Source organism: Epinephelus fuscoguttatus, linkage group LG16 (genome assembly GCF_011397635.1).
Source record: "Epinephelus fuscoguttatus linkage group LG16, E.fuscoguttatus.final_Chr_v1".
Classification (NCBI taxonomy): Eukaryota; Metazoa; Chordata; class Actinopteri; order Perciformes; family Serranidae; genus Epinephelus; species Epinephelus fuscoguttatus.
This window is the reverse complement of record NC_064767.1, coordinates 10,397,704-10,415,228: the sequence shown is the minus strand read 5'-3', so window position 1 is coordinate 10,415,228 and position 17,525 is coordinate 10,397,704. Positions and strand designations below refer to the sequence as shown.

The 17,525-nt window shown below is 41.3% G+C and overlaps 1 long non-coding RNA gene across 2 annotated transcripts in view; it reads right to left on the bottom strand.

Annotated features, from left to right (window-relative positions):
• LOC125903218 (uncharacterized) overlaps positions 1–17,525 on the bottom strand; it is a 43,169-nt gene that overhangs the window by 12,431 nt on the left and 13,213 nt on the right. The window contains exon 2 of one of the 2 annotated variants that reach the window (XR_007451246.1): positions 3,191–3,311. The exons of the other annotated variant lie outside the window; for it this stretch is intronic. This is a non-coding gene — a long non-coding RNA (uncharacterized LOC125903218). The remainder of the gene's footprint in view (positions 1–3,190; positions 3,312–17,525) is intronic. 2 annotated transcript variants of the gene reach the window in all.

Here is a 17,525-nt window from a genome sequence, read left to right as displayed (position 1 = left end):
TAGCATTTCAGACATGCAGACAGACAGGGTGAGAAAAGAGAGGAGGTGAGAAGTAGGAAAGAGAAGGCAAAATGGAAAGGAAAGGGCAGGGGACGTGTGACCGTTTCGGGTGAAGATGTTTTGACCAAAAGGTCAGGAATCCCTGAACCAAATAGGAAAATCCACCCGCTGTGAATGTTATCAGCCCATTAATGCTATCAGTTGTCATCAGCAGCATAGATTTGAGGTAGCATGGCCCTACTCACCTCTTATTGTTTGCCAGTGACCTCTAGTGGCCATAGAGGCAAAACCGAAAAACGTAACATACTTTACGTTGATACACAACTTTAGTCACGTACAAATATTTACTTTGACCCAAACCATGACGTTTTTCTAAACCTAACCTAGTAGTTTTGGCACTCAAACAAAACTGTAACGCTACACAATTTTGAATATGCACTTCTTCAGCCTACTGGCAAGTGCTGGTTGCCCCATCTGAAGCATTGTAATGATGGTGATAACAGCTGATAACAGCCATTTAATGGGCTTGTAACATTCAAAAGCGGGTGGAAAATTACGGCAGTGAAAATAAACGAGTTGTGTTCTGCAGTTGCATCACAAATATCGAAGCAGCCATTGTGAACAGTAAGTCTTCAAAAGAAAATTGCAAAATAGGGCACTTTACAGTCCCTTCCTAATAAATAATTCCACATCTATGCTTAAGTTTTGGCAACTAAAAGTACTTTGTTAAGGTTTGGAAATGATCACTGTCATTGCAGCCAGCCAGCAACCAAATGTTGGCTGTGGGCAAGAGATGGGAAACCACCATCTCTCTGGTGAAAAAATCCCATCATCACATGGCTGCATGAGGTTGCTTGTCACTGTAGAGGCCCTGGCACATCAAGCCAATAGTTGGCTTTTTGTCAACATGGGCTGTTGGTGTGTGGCTGTTTCCCTAGTGGGTGCGGTGTGTCCCATACCGTTGCCCCTCGCTGACTGCCATTGGCCTGTTTTTGGTGAATTCAGCATGTTGAATTGCTGTTTGCAATGGCGGGGCCCGTCAATAAAAGAAATCATTGTTTTTGGCAGTTCAGCTCAGCACATGAAAAGAAACGGAAGTGAGGTAAGTAAACAAACAGCTAAAGCCAAGAGTCAGAAAGATCAAAACACACTTGTTACGTGGGGTAGCCTGCTAAAGAGCCATTGGGCTATTTGGCAGAAACTCGTCTTGATGGTTTGTGTTATTGTTCTTTGGCGAATGGTAAATATGCTCTGTTCTTTCAAGATTGGATTTTGTTGATATGTGCTAACTGGCCAACTATCGTCAAGATGGTCTTTTCGGTCTTCCTTTTTAAACGACAATTACAGACTACTGCTGTCTGCTGGTATGGAGAGTTATTTCCTCTCATGGAGGCGCAAAACGTACGTGCTCGTTAGCCACGAGCTTTGGTCTTTGCACTATGTTAATGTGCAACTTCTTGGCTGAGACACAGGGACATGAGGCAGTGCAACGGGGGGCCTTTGTCATCACTAGTTCTCTAAAGTTGGTTTGGTGTGTCTGGGCCTTAAGTTGTGCTTATAGCCACCTATTCTATGCATTGTTTTTCTTGTTAGGACTGTCTCATTATGGAACTTAAGCAGTCCAAGTCCTGTCTCTTGTCCTCTGGTCTGTTTCCCTAAATCAGCTCAGCAAGCCATTCTCCTGTCTGGCTAAATAACCAGCGGGCTAATTTAACAAAGCCTCCATTGTTGATGTCGACATGGTGCTGCCTGTAACTGAAAGTGCTAATGGATGCACCTACTTGATCTGTAGCGTCTGTGCTAATCACATATGACATATCCTTGATGGATAGCCGTTAGCTAACAAGCTAAAATGATCTAAACTCAAAATCAATCAGATGTATAGGGGGCAATAACTAGCTGTTAGCCTCCATCCAACAACAACAGCACATACAGTAACTGAACCACAACTTTTACAGTTCTTAAAGAGCAACACTGCCACCACTACCCAACAGCACTCACACAAGGCCCCATGTCTCAGTGTTGAAAAGAGCTAAAACATAAATTTGGGTGTGGATGTAATATTCAATAAACGATATGGAATAAATGTAGAATTTCCTGCATTTGTTCCCTCTGCCATTTCCTCCACCTATTCATCCTCCCGTTTCCTCGGCACCAGAGCCACCATCCTCCATCCTCCTTCCTCCATCTCTCCATCCCCTCTTTAATAAACGAGCGCTGGTGGTAATTGAACAGTCTGGGACGACATCATTACTCATTCAGATGTCCAATAACGCTGCAGCACCCCCAACACACACATATACACACACACACACACATAGGATGGAGGCTCAGTCTGCAGATCCATATCATTGATCTCTCTCCCACCCTCCCTTCTCCCTCCCATACTCCATTTTTCATATTCAATGAGTGACTTGTAGATTTGGCTGCTCGATACAGATATGTCTCAATTAAGAGCAGGCAAGGGTCTGTATTGACATGTACGTGGACGGGCCGAGCAGCCGAGCAGCACTGAGGGCAACGGTCAAAAAGTACAACCTGACAGAAGACGGCTCCAGAATTAACTTTTGATGCTGAAGGGTTGTATGTATGAAACATATTAACTTGAAAATGATGCCCAAATCTTCAAAAGGAATGTCTGGTGAATATTTTAACTAGTTTATTATGAAATGTCTATACATTTGCTGTCTCTACAACTAACATAGCATGCAATACATCATTTAATAGCTTAAAACTCACTTCTGAAATGGCATGTAGCTAATTTTGGAACAATTTTTCCCATTTTTTCATTATTGATGCTACATCCCATTTCTTCCCTCGCTCTCAACCTCAACCCTCCGCCCCCTGATTGCATGTTCATGTGAAATGTGGTGCTGCCCTAATTCTAGTGACTTTTAAATGCCCATTCTCCCCCTCCAAGCGCAGTAATAGAATGTATTTCCCTCATCAACATCAACATATACGAGGGAAAGACTCACAATCTGACAAAACTTAACACAGCTCCATATTAAGCTACACTTGAGGATTTGCGGCTGTATTCAAACATAATCATTTAATGCCATTTCTCCAGAGGCTCCTTCAGAGACGCTCTTGAGGGAAAAGTCCTAGATTGGCAACCTCACAAGCACCCAGTGGTGAGGAGTTCAAGGGTCAAAGCCACAATTTCCAGACAAAAATAGACTCGCTAAACCTGAATGTGGAATCTGGAGGGGGGGCCACAGCGAGAAGTGTGTCGCAGTGCAGCCCACTGGATCCAAGCAGCTGATGAGATGTGGTTTCCTCAGTCTCTGCTGTCAAACTCCCCACAGCACCTGAGGGGAAACAGAGCAGCCTGGGAAAAGAGAAAGTGGGCCAGTGATTGTGTGTTCGAAGGAGGGGTACACTGTGCAGTGAGTGTGAATGGGAGACTGTTTAGTGTGGGTGCACAAGTTTGTTTTTAAGATATTATTTGGCAGTCATTGTTTAACAAGACTGGATTTTACTGTATCAGAGGAATCACACGAGTGTAATTTTATGTTATCATATTTATTATTTATCATATCACAATTAATTCCATGGAAAATCCAAGTAATGTATTTGCTGTAGTCTGAAGCTATTATCACTGCGGGTTTGCCTTCTCACAGGTTTAAAAATTCATTATTTCAGTTCAGAAAGACATCGAGCTGTTTTCATTAACATAAACCATAACCAAAATGTGCACTGTACATGAATTACACCTAGCCCCAATTCTATTTAATTTTATTGTCAAAGATTTCATTGGTTGCTAAGTCACAGAAAAAGAAAAAAAATAACAACACACAAACGTGAAACTCTATTAGGAGCTGCATCTCATCAAAATAAATCAAAACCTATATGACTGGACCATGTGTGACTTTAATTTGAAAGGGCAGACACAGGAAGTGTCCACGCTCAGCAGTCAGGGCTGGTACCTGTGGTTATTCCACAGGCTAGTTAATAACATGTCGGGCAGGAAATCCAAAGTGTGGGATCATTTTGAGAAGGTGAAGGACGAACCCAAGGTGATATGTAAACTCATCTTCATTGGTCGACTACAAACATGACGTATCATCTGAAACATGGAAGTAGCTACATGCCCATTAGCCCACAGCGTCATTAACAGGCGGCTCGCTCAGTGTGTGACGTGCACTTGTAGATAAAATATAGGCCTATATTAATGAAGGTTCATTAGTACGGTTTTGTATTTCTCTGTAATGTAGCACAGTGTTGACAATGTTACTGATACTATTCTTTCTCACACCTTCAACTCAAACCATTGTGTTGCCCTGCCCAAAATGTACACCCATTTTCTGTGCCACAATTGCTGCTGGATGTCTCACAAACAACAGTTTTGTTGTTTCTTGGTCTTGAATAGTGCTCTGCAGCTTGGCAGCCATCTGGCCCAGGTGTTACACTATCTACTGTTCTTCCACCTCCTAATTTCAACGTCAGCTCATACATGTAATCAGAGCTATGTCACTTTAGTGATAATGTGATATATATGAAACAAACAAATGTAACATATCCGTGCTTTGCAGGAATATACTATTCCAACATCTTCTCCTCGTGAGCGGGCTGGCTAACACTTGCATACAATGATCATAGTCTTGTCAGTCCAAGACAGTGACTAGTTTTTACTAGTTTTTGTCAAATCCTTTTTTTTTAATTGAGTTTAATCCATAAACTAATTTAATTTAGTACAACCTTTGTGCCATAAAAAGTCATGAAAACATTTTATTTCAACACGAAACTTCATAAAAAGCTGCACAAACTCAAACAATATTTTACAGAAAGTTGTTAGATTATGTAACATTGGAGTATTATTCTGAAGTGTACACAAACAAGACAGAACAAACATAAATGCCTCATATGGATTTTGGCTTTTGTACGTCAACCCCAGTTTTTCCGTGTCTTACTTAGATGCAGACGTCAGACCAACTTGGAGAGGAACAAAGGAAAGAAGAGCCGGTCTTCATCCAAACCCTCGAGCCAAACATAAAGGGACCACTGGTTGAGTAAAATCTAGGAATGTGCCATCTTTTATGAGGGGGAATGGAGAGAGTAAAAGCACTCTGCTTCATAAAAAGCATGTACATACATATATTGGATAACTGTACATCTCACTGTAACTCGTAAATCTCCGAGCTGGGGTTGTAAAAAGGTCCAGGAAGAAAGACCTGATTGGCTTATTTTGACTGATCTTCGGTAGAAGCAATATTTTTTGCCTGTGGACAGACGTCTCTGGCAGACGCTGGGGAATTCACTGTCAGCCCAGTGTTAATATTAACTGTCCGTAACAAAAGAGGAGAAAGGTGGTGTAGCTTGACACTGCGCAGACACCTGTATGATATCACGGCTGAAGGAGTGCACATTGTGTATGTCTACGGTTATAGGTTACACAGTAAAACGTGTGTTATGTCTTTCACTTAGACTATATAGACCCTGGGCTGGACTTTTTAGTTCATTTACACTCATATATGGTCTGACTGGGATTTTGGCCCAGATGTGATTGCACAAAATAAAACTTCATACCAATGTGCACCTTGTCGTCTCTGTATAGTCTTAATATGATGAAACAAAGCCTGCACAGGTTTTGTTTAAACAATAGAACAAAATCACATCTCATTTCAATCAACATTATGAAGAGTATGATCGAGCCTCTTCATCTTTATATCTCAGGTCTTATGGCTTTAGTTCCTCACTGCTTTTTGAGCTTTCACAAAAATCTTAAAAGGACAATTCACACCAAAATCCAAATACATATATTTTCTCTGACCTTTAGTGCCATTCATCGATCTAGATTGTTTTGATGTGAGTTGTGAGTGTTGGAAATATCGGCCATAGAGATGTCTGCCTTCTCTCCAATATAATGGAACTAGATGGCATAAAAAAAAACTAAAAAAAAAAAAACATTCATTAGGGAACTATTTTTTTTCTACCGAACTACACCTGCCAATTGTACCATCACCCAGAAGGAAGCGTGCATCTACTCATGGACAAGAGGCTCGTGAGATGTAAACACTAATGGTGTCTTCCTTGGCTGAGCTGTAACATAACTTAAGCCCTGTTTCCACCAAACACTTTCAGTATGCAACCCAAAGAAACCCTTCAGACATGGTACCTAGACCTTAGCGTTTCCACCGCAGACAGTACTCTTAAATGTGGGCGGGGTTGTTGTTACTCACTGCTCCATCCAGCACTCATTGTATTTCCTCATTACCAGTGACACAGATGGAAGTCTGCACCTCGTTCATCGTCCACAGAACGAGGCTGCACACCGACATTTTCAGAACAAAATAAAACAGGCTGCAGTGAGAGTCTCTCTCCATGGGATATTAAAAATAGCGGGTTTGTGCATTTAGGCCTTCTCAGGCAAGCTCAGGGGTTTAGTGTTGCTGGAGCCCACAGGAACGACGCTCCAAGTTTTTTCTTGGAGTGAGTATTAGAATATATGCAGATCACATAACAAGGTCAAAATTAATACATGTAAACGCTTTAAGATCCACTTATTACTAAAAGTGTATGTCATATAAAAACTAAAGTGATGGTCAAAGTTGTCACAGTGAAATTTAAGGTGTGCAGATGGATTAATGTCATCAGCTCATGCACTGAGTAACATTACAAGTAAACGTTCCACGTTAAAAGTCGCCGGCAGTCGGCCCAGCGAATTAAATTATTTTTTCTCTGACTCCAGCTGCTGTGAGAGGCAGCAAAACATCCTTTCATTTTATAGTTACAGTTTACTAATAAAACTCTCCACAGCATGAACAGTGGTTACATGAGCCTCAAAACCAGCCACAACTCAGCCCTGAGCAGAGTGACCGTCCTCTACTGACCAATCAGACTGCAGTGTTCACAGCTTCACCTTTTAGTACCAGATCTGTGTGCTAGGTACCCCAACAGAGGGGGGACCAAACATGGGGACTTTGAGGAACTGTTCTATTGGTACCATCCACAACTTGTCACTATGAAAACTAAGAAAAATGCATACCGGACTGAACTTTGCCGTACTGGCCGGTGGAAACAGGGATTTAGGTGAGCTAGCAGTAGATACATGCTTCCATCTGCACAGTGATACAGTTGGAGGGTTTAGTTTGGTAGAAAGAAAACAGTTACTACATGAAACTACTCACAACAAAGTCTGTGGATTATCTTGAGTAACTGTGTCATGGTTTTTTCAAATGCATTTTTTTTGCCACTTTGAGCACCACAAGCTGAGTGCCATCTAGTTCCATTTTAGTGGAGAGAAGGCAGACATCTCTATGGCCGATATCTCCAACACTCGGCAACTCACACCAAAACATCTAGATTGATAAATAGCTCTACAGGTAAGACGAATGATCACATTTTTAAATTGGGGGTGAACAGTCTCTTTAATCATCATTTGCATCATAGCACAGAATACGAAACAAAGAGACATGGTGTTGAGTGCAGCTCCTCATTCTAACCACTCTTCACTCCTCACACATCTTCACTTAGGTCCCCCTTTCCTGTTCTTCCTCTCTTTCCAATCTTCCTCTCCTCTCGCTCTCTCTTTTTTACAGGCTTCAGGAATGTGAGGTCTCCTTAGTGATTTATAAACATACACATAATAAATGGGCGGCTGTAGTTTAAGCGGTGATGAAGCATTCTCTCTCTGGGACACAGCGCTGGATTGTGTGTGATTTAAAGGGCTGACATTTATGGCTTGCAGGCCTATTATTCAGAGTGACTGTCTGTGTACAGACCAGCGTTTTACAGCGGCTACGCAGAGGTGAGCCCAAAACTAAGCTAGTATCTGACACAGGCTAAAGATCCAGTAAGGAAACTCCAGTAACATATCACGTGGTGCTGGAGTGGTGGACGCCTGACAAGAATATGTGGTCGTTGCTTCACTGAATCTTTCAGCGACCTAATCTCAAGGCCCTAGACGGGGATTTACATGTCAGATTTCACACAATTCTGAATTCTGTTGTCTGCTCTCTTGAAATAACACCAAATTATCCCAGTGACAATGATGTGCATGTTTGCCATAAGTGGGAATATGGCGTAATGCACTGTATAACAGTATGCTTACAGCAGTTCAACATCAGTTGGTTATTTAATCATGAACTGGAAGCTCCGTTGTGCTGTTCTGGTGTATTGTCTCGCATCCTGCATTAATTATGAATGTTTTCTATTTGATTGCGGTGCAAAGTAGGCCCAAATTATCCCTTTCACAGTTAACTATGCTACTTTGTTTTCACATAACCCATAACCTGTGTGCCTGCCACCAACGTGCAGTGGATTGCAATCGACGACTCAGTGGCCGACATCACTATCTGTCCGAGATAATAGATGACAATAATGGGAAACTGTCCCTAAGCACTCGTTTGGAGTCTTCCTGCCCATTTACTGATACCCTTCATATTTAATTCCCCTCCTATAGCCAGGACAACAGACACTTTAAGTCCATCTAGAGGGAGCACATTTACAATAAAAGGCCAGCTGAATCCTCGGCTCACGTTTCCTCCTAACTGTGGCAGGACATAAACCTTCGAGCCAGACCTCATTTTCTCGGCGCCATCTCCCGGACACTGCTACAAAAAAATCAATAAGGCTGCACACAATCCTCTTAACTTTGGAAGCCATTGTGAAAATGTCTTTGTTGAAAGAATATGGGGAATATTTTTCTTCTTCTTGGCTTGTTTTTTTGTGTCACTGTAATTTGCCTCTAATAGTCAGAGGGAGTGTGGGCCCTCACTTGTTGCTAAATTAGCATCTAGCTATGTGCTCTGCTCCTATTTTCTTGACACAGGTCTATGACACAAGCAGTCTGTTGTTGTGCATTATGGTCACTGTAACTCAATTCCTCCAACTGAGCAGGAGAGGGGAGAAATAATTCAATCGTGTTGCAAAGATAAAGATCCCCGGAGCAGGGTGGAGAGATCTGCTCCGCCTGTATCAAGTTATACTCGGGAGATTAACGTGTAGCATGTAGCGTTTAGCTGGTAGCTACACTGAATCAAGGCTGACGGTGATTCACATAGTCAATAAAGCAGGTTGGATTATTGCATCACACTGTTCACATAGGTTAATCTGTCACAACACAACACGCGCGCTTTCATAAAGAGTGCCTTCCAGGCTGGGACGGTTTACTGTGTCTATGTCATAAAGTCTGACACATCCACAGGGTCTGAACGTTTCTCCGGGAAAGTTGTCAGAAAATGGCTTCTTCTGTTCGGTGATTACTCACAAGCATCACACCCAACAATAATGCATGAGCAAATATGCCAAGAGATACAGATCAGCAAATGAAAGTGCAGCTTTAGTGCTCCGGTTAAACCAATCCGCAAATGCAAGTTAGTCTGGAAGCTCTCTGTAAATGTTCAGTTTACAAGGGGTGTTATCAACAACTGCAGATCAAAATGCCTCTAAACTCAAGTGGATAGACGAACAACCAAAGCAACAAAACATGCACGCAGAGATGAGCTGTGATGGTGACGCATCAATATGTCTGAAAACGAGAGTTGACGTTTTCCGAATATACCTCAACAGCCCTCTTCTTTACTAAGCTAGGTTTATGCTCACTGTGGTGTGCCTGGTGCAAAGATGTGTGCGCCAAAAATGACATTATCGTGTATTTCGCATTAAGTGCGAAGGCTCCCCAAGCTGTCAGTGTTCATATCAGACCTACCCCACATTAGATAAACAATTGTGATTGGCTCACCTGGGCCAGGTCAGCTGGAAATCTATCTGAATGGGAGGAGGACCAGAAGCACCTGCCCGATCAAATGAACACAAGGTCGCAGAGTCATCTGTTTCCTGGGCTAACGCTTTCCTCCATTCAACCTTTGTCTACACGGCTTTTATAATAACAATAAATGTGAAGTAGTTGTAGCAACACTGCAAAAGTATGTGGTCTGTGTGACATAACGAACCTCCAATATGACCCAAAAACAAGAGCAAATAATTCACCAATAAAAACTTTTTAAAATTGTATTTGTTCCATCTGCATAGTGACTGCAAAAAAAGCACTGCGACAGGCCTATTTCACAGCAGAGATTCTCATTAATTATAATTAATGACTGCAATCTAATCAGTGTCATGGCTTACTGATACGGCTAAATGGAACAGGACTATCATTAATGTTATTAGTTCCACCTGTGCTTTTATTGTTACGAGGAGTCAAAATGTGTGCTGTGAAAAATGTCTACTCCGAAGGGTATTATTTCTTTTAAGAATGATATATAATTACTGTCCAACATTGTAAGTGACATCAGGACTTTTCAAACTGCTGTCAGCTGAATGGCCTCATTATATCCTATTTTGTATTGAATTCGTAAGAACTGAAAAGGGAATTAAAATCAAGTGTAGTGCAAAAAATGCTGAAGCTAGCTTAAATCAATAATACATTTTAAGCAGACAATTACATACACTTTCAAAAATATCCTGGAAATCCTTGGGTGTAATGTGTAGAATCTTGAAAGGGTGCAAGATCTATATTTGTGTGTTGGCACATATATTTTCGTGTGCTTGTATGCACACATTTTTCCCCCCAACAGACTCCTTTCAATCTCTTGCACTCTCAGCATCTATTGCCGTCTGCTGTACATCACTCTGACAGCAGGGACTCGGGCGGAGGCTCCGGGTGGAAGAGGTCTTCTAGGTTGCCTTATGTGATGGACAGGGATAGTTTGGAATCCCCCAAACGGAAGTAACCTCACATTGACCTCATCCAGTCATGACTTCCTTGACCCCTTAACCTATAACCCCTGACCCCGGTGCCTGATTCGGCAACACATAAACAGAAGTGGGTCGAAATTCTTATGAGAAAGTTGCATTTGTCTTCATGTCACTTCTGTTTTTTTTTTTTCCAGATTTTAGGTTTTTATTTATGGAATAAGCCACATTTAAAGTGTCTGCAGCATCAGATCTTTTTGCAAGGCTTGCTTACATCCTAGATACTTGTGAGTTTGGGAATTAAACAAAGACTTTTGACATTTATAAGGAAACCTGTGCATTGTGTCTTAAGCACGTCTGCAGAATATATCGCTTTACTTTTCACCCAGTACAGTAAATCTCTCGTTGCCCATAAAGGGTTAAAAAGCAATATGTATGCGACAAACAGGAGCCAATTTTCCCCAGAACTGTGCAATGGTGATATGCTTTCCCCCCAAAATAAACGCCAGTGCAACCAGAAGTGGCACATAAATTAAAGTGGCAGCGTGATTGATGACTCAGAGAACTGCAGAAAAGGGTGTTTGCATCACTACTTTTTTGTAGAGCAAGGGGCTAGGCAAGTTCACAGACGCACACGTATATCCCCATGCACATGTATACACATACAGGTGACACAAAAACAAGCATGTACACACACACACACACACACACACACACACACACACACACACACACACAAAGACACACACACACTATTTGCCATGTGTAACCACATCAATCCAAAACCCTCTGCTACATCCTAAAATAGACCCCTGAGAGCATGGTGAGAGGGAAAATTACAACGGACAAAGTGTGTTTGCATGCTTGTATATGCGTCCATGTGCAAGTACTGTACCCCCAACCCCACACACACTCTAAATGAGCTCCATGCAATATTAAAGAATGCAAAATTAGTCTGTGAGTGAGGACGCGCTTGGAGCACCATTGGTGACTGACCTACCAAGGGCACCATGGGAAATAAGCAAACTGGGCATGCAATTGCAACACAGACCAGTGGATATTGTTCTCCCTACCAAACCTATCCATCACTTACTCCACATGTTAATTCGCCTCTAGACCACGAGCCATCCACAGGGGAAACCTCTACAACCAGAGGGGATGGTGGGCATATTGACCATATTACCATGACAACCATTTACAAGCTACAATCTTGTCAAACTCTGGGTGTGTTTTTTGAGTAAATGCTCTCTACTTCAGTGGAGGGAACCAATAGCTTACACAGGGCTTTGGATTTGGGGCACTAATTAAAGATTCAATAAACACTGATGAGCAAAGAGCGACACAATTCTGTTGCATAACATCAGCAAAACTTAACTTAGCTTGATATATCCAAATATCTTGAGTCAGCCTTTGCTCTGATTAGCCATCCTTCCATATTTGTTTCCCCTTCTAAATGTGATTCACGTTCAAAATGGCAGCCATGGGACTCATTTCTTAAATAAAGTTCCAGATATTCTTGGACATTGATTTCGGTGTTCATGTTGCAACAGTAGGGAAGCTCATGAAGAACTCTCATGAGCGAGCGCTTGTAATGCCTTGAATGCAAAAAATGTTATCTATCAGAGCTTTTAAGTCTTCAGGGGGCAAGTCCAAGTTAAGTCTCAACTCTTTGTCAGCAGATTGCAAGTCAAAATGTAAGTCTTTAGAGTCTCTATATGATGACTAGTGCGGTAAATGATTGGGATTTTTTGGCAAAGTTGTGTTTTACATAGTTGCACGAAGTTCTTTTAGTGCGTAGGTCACATATTTAATATCCAAGGTGTGTAGCCATATTGTTCCAGGAGTAAAGCCATCTGTTAGTCATGTCCCATAGCAAATCAAACCTTAGTATCAAATCCTAATTTTTGTGACTTCAGCCTGACTTGAGTCCATGTCTCAAGTCTCTCCTTTTCCTTAACACCTTGTTTCCACCAGTGTTAACTTCGTTGATGGAAACTATGATGAAAATGTTTCATCAACAACCTTTTTCTGATGATGAAAATGAGACGATGACGAGCTAAAAATAGATCTTAACAATAAAAACTAAGACGAAATCTATGTTTCATTTTTGTTGACGAGATGAGGCCAGACGAAAACGTTCGTGGTGGACAATCAGACATTGAAAGCTGAGAACAGCCTTGCTAATTATCTTCAAATGACACATGAGCAACAGGCTGGTAAACTCCAGTAAATAGTCTGCACCAGGATGTTTCACAAAGCGAGTTGTGAGCTGTAATTCAGCAATAAATAATCAGCTGTGTGTGTCTGAATGTGGATGGTGGAGCTGCTGAATGGATTTGTGGAGTTTGTTAGTTGCAGCGGTGGCTGTTAGCAGTTAGCGCCACTGGTTAGCTACTGAATGGCAGTGGAGCCAGCAGGCACCGGTCGCTGCACTTCAAGGCTCAGTTATCTGTGAGTGCAGCTGCGCTGTAAGTAGACAGTCTGCTTGAAGTGGAGTTTTCTTAGACAGAGACGTAAGTTTAATTTCAATCACCGACTCTGTGAGAGGACACAGATTAAGAAAGAATTTTGGCTTTAACTAAGTTATTCTTCTGCTTTTTAACAGTGCGATCAATAAGTCAGAGTTTACAATGAACCTGGGTGCAAATCCTAGTTGTCTCAGATTAGTTATTTGTGCTGTCAAAGTTTTTGAGAGCATAAATAGAGAGATGTTGAGCTTTTCAAATGATGTTCAGTGAGTGTGTGCTCGTAAATCAGCCCTTACACCTGTCAAACACTGCTGAAGAAATGACAGTTTGTAAGTGTGAGGAAATTATTTGTAGTTACAGAAAAAAAAGTCTAAATGAAATTTTTATTTGACCTGTCACCTTGGTTCTCATTTTGGATACATGAATTAGCCTCATTGGATTAGAGTAAAGGTAAAAATACATATAGAAAACATGAATTTCTGTTGACCAAAACGAGACTTAAACTATGAAAGATAAAAGACAGAAATGTGACTACAACTAATAAATATTTTTGTCTCAGGAGTAAGACTAAATCTAAAATAGCTGTCCAAATTAACACTGGTTTCCACTTTGTTCTGTATACATATGCGAGTCAACTGTAAGTCCAGAGAACCTTTGTGATCTCTGATGTACTTTCAGAACTCCTCCTTACGCTTTTTGCCTCGGATATGTTGAAAAAAATCAAACTTTTGCAGAGGATTTCGGGCAGATGGTATGCTCTGTGCCACAGGAAGTTCGCATTAAAATAAGACAAAGTAGATAACATCTAAGTGAAAAGTTCAATGGCATGTTTTGCTAGCTAACACAGGTAGCACGCTAGCTGTGTAACATATAGAGTGCATTTATAATGGATCATAGGCTACATTTTTAGACAAAATATTTAACAAAACTGGCTAAAAACCTGACAGGCCAACTTCCTCACATATTTGTAGCAATGCAATATTGGTCCCGTCCTGCATATAATCCACTCAAAACACTCAAAATGAACTGTTCTGCCATTTTCTGGTGTTTCTACCCATCTGTAGAGAGAGGCACTTTCTAGACACGAAACAAAACTGTGTGGATACGGGGTGCAATAAATGAATATTATAACAAATACAACAAAGTGCTGGGAAAAACACACAAGTCAAGTATGGTAAGTCTGTAACAGGGACCGGAGAGGTTGGCTGTGGGGGTGGTGGGGGGTGGGGATATTACAGGCTGAGGTCGTAGGAGCACTTAACACTGCAGAGGAATGATCCAGGTTGTGGGGGTGTGTGGTGTTAACGAAGGGGGCAAGTCAGTATGAGATCAGCCCTCACCTTGGAACATGATGGGGTCTGGTTTTACTGCAGCTCTTAGTGCCACTGAGGTGGTGGGAGAACAGACAGACAGACAGATAGGTGGAAAGACAGATGTACGGATATTTAGAACACTCACGAGACTGTGTACATGTGTACATGGCAGTGGAAGAAAGCAGGAAGAGTGAGCAGTGAGAAAGAGTGGGGAGGAAGAAGGAGAAGAAGAAGCGGAGGGCGAGTGTACAGTCCAGCGCTGTCTTTTATAGCCCCATTCCAGCAGATGAGCAGCATCAATCTTTACCTCACCACTGGGATAAGGCCTGGCTGCTGCTATCAGCAGGCTGGAGGGGGTTGGGAGAGCGGATATAAAGCGCACACACACACACACACACACACACACACACACACACACACATGCACACACACACACTCTCTCACACACAGACACACACACACACACACACACACACACACACACACATACTGTACATGCATCCCTGCAGAGAGACAGGAAAACACACAAGATTCATGCACACACACGCTCACAGTCAGAATTAGGCAACAGAGGCACTTCGGTTAAGGTTTAGGAAAGATTGTGGTTTCTGTTAAATGTTATTAAAATGAACATGTTGTGTCTTGTGTTTCAAATCACTGTTGACTTTGCCAATATCAAACCGAGACAACAATCTCTCGCTAAACCATGAAAAATGCTAATCATGCCTGAGCTGCGGATATTGTGTTGGAAAAGGAGATATTGTGGGGAAAACAAATTAAACACACTGTCAGTGAGCATGTTGCTGATATATTTTGCAATTTGGCAGATATTTTTATTAAAACTGTCTCTAATTATGTTGGTTAGAAATTTAATTTAGGCAGAATTATTATGTATCTCTCTAAACGTATTTGTTGTTTCAAATTTGTCGTATGAAAACATGATTTCTCAGAGACAAAGTCAATCTGTCTCACACACACGGACACACATAAGCATGAACACATGTGTCCCTGTAAATGGACATGCAAAACAACAGTAAGACAAATGTACAACACACTCACACACAGGAGAAACATTTCAGGAACAGACAAATGAACTTCACAACACACAGGAAGAGAAATGTTCTCATGTCTTAGTCAAAAACATATGTCTCATTTTCTGCATGTGCCTTAAGACACGTTACTGTACATGCAAAAAATTAATACAGCACCAGAGATGTTGTTATTAGTGTGTGTGTGTGGTGGTGTGAGGGTGTGGGGGGAGGAAGGGAACCAACACACAGCAAAATAGAAAATGTTTTGAATTATACATTCCTGCCATCAGTGACAAATTGAGAGAGAGATTCGTCATAAATCATAAGCGTGCCGCGCTGCCTACCAAGAGAATTGCTTGGTGGGCAGCAGCCTGAGATTTAGGAGTGTGTTGTTGCCTCGTCTGGAGCCCCAGCCTGCAGCCACACCTCCACCAGCCACTCTCCTATGAGGTATATGTTATTTTCAACACATGTCAGCTGACAGGCTTCCTGCTTATTCTTTGTCTTTTGTCACCATAGCAGTTTATGTACATTTTCTTTTTCATGAAAAACACGTATGACTTCCTGTACCCTTTTAAAACATTGTCCATTGTTTGCAACACATGCGACGAGCAGTTTTACCCTGAAGACTTATTTCTGGAACATTTCTTTTACTTTTACAATTGCTGTCCTTCTCAAAGCTGTGTTTTGAGAAGGTTATTTCTGTGCTACTCTCCAAAAAGAACATTTTAATTACTGTCTCATGTTGTCGCACTGTTTAGGATTACAGCTGTCAACATAATTAGCTCTGTTTTTCTGCAACCAGCTTCTAACTGCAGAATAGGTGGTCATTGACTGAGGCTACATTTTTCCAGAAAACCTAAATCTCTGCATCTCTGAGTCCTTTTTCAAGCTGTAATGATGATGCGTATGTGTCTTGTTTATAAGGGGTCACCTAATGCTGAGAGTGAGGACTTAGGTGTCATTTCAACATTAGCAGGAAACATGAAGCATAGGGTTTGGGGGTCCTCTGACAGAAAATCTGAGCATCAAACGCCCAGTTCCCTGCATTCTGGTGAATTTCTACAGACCAATTTGTGCCTTTTCTGCATTAATTTATGGTGGAAATGTCTTTAATTTTGTAAGAGTAAAAGCCATCTGCTGCTTTCATGTTTCTACTGGGGGGACAAATGTTGGTGAAGATTCTCAGTCATCCAGGTCATGGTATTCTTAAGTGCTACATCGTAGGCAACTGGACTTGTTTGAGTTTATGGAAGACATTTCACCTCTCATCCAAGAGGCTACAGAAGTGAAGAAGCCTCTTAGACGGGAGGTGAAATGTCTTCAGGAAACTCAAGCAAGTGTCAGCTCTATAATCTTTGATAAAACATGGCAACCATTCATGTTCTATTTATCGAGAATGGCCTGAAGTGTTTGCATGCATATACAAATACTTGCTCATAATGGGCTGGACAAACAACATTTGTGTACTTGTACTATATGCATTTGTACAGACATCCACACTGTAGTTGGTGCTGAAAGTGTGACTCGTACTTGTATTTGTGTTGTTTGTGTTAAAAACTGAAAATCAACAAATAAAATATTTAAAAAAACAAAAAAATGAAATGCACACGTTCTAAATATTGAGGGTGACAGCTTTTTTTGTACAACTTTGCAAGGACATTTCTCAAGACATAAAAAAATGTCATTTGAGGAGGGTGTGAACAATGACTGATATAATAAAGACTGAAGATATGCCTGAATCCAAAAAGGTTATTCTGAAAAACACAAATAATGCAGCCTTGAAACATTTAATTCTACCCTGAGGTGCTTATTATTATGCAGAAAAAAATTATGATTTACATGTCTGTGCATCAACCTTTATGTTTCTTCAAATCAATTCATGTTATTCAGTTTGCAGCACAGGCATTTCATTTCACTAACTCACTAGTCCTGTCATTAACTACACATTACTGAAAAGTAATCGCTATCAATATGGTAGCATTTTAAGACACCAGTCTTGATACAACAACACAAATGAGGATCTATTATTTTCTGTAACCTGAAAGGTGACTCCTCCACTCTTCACAGATGCA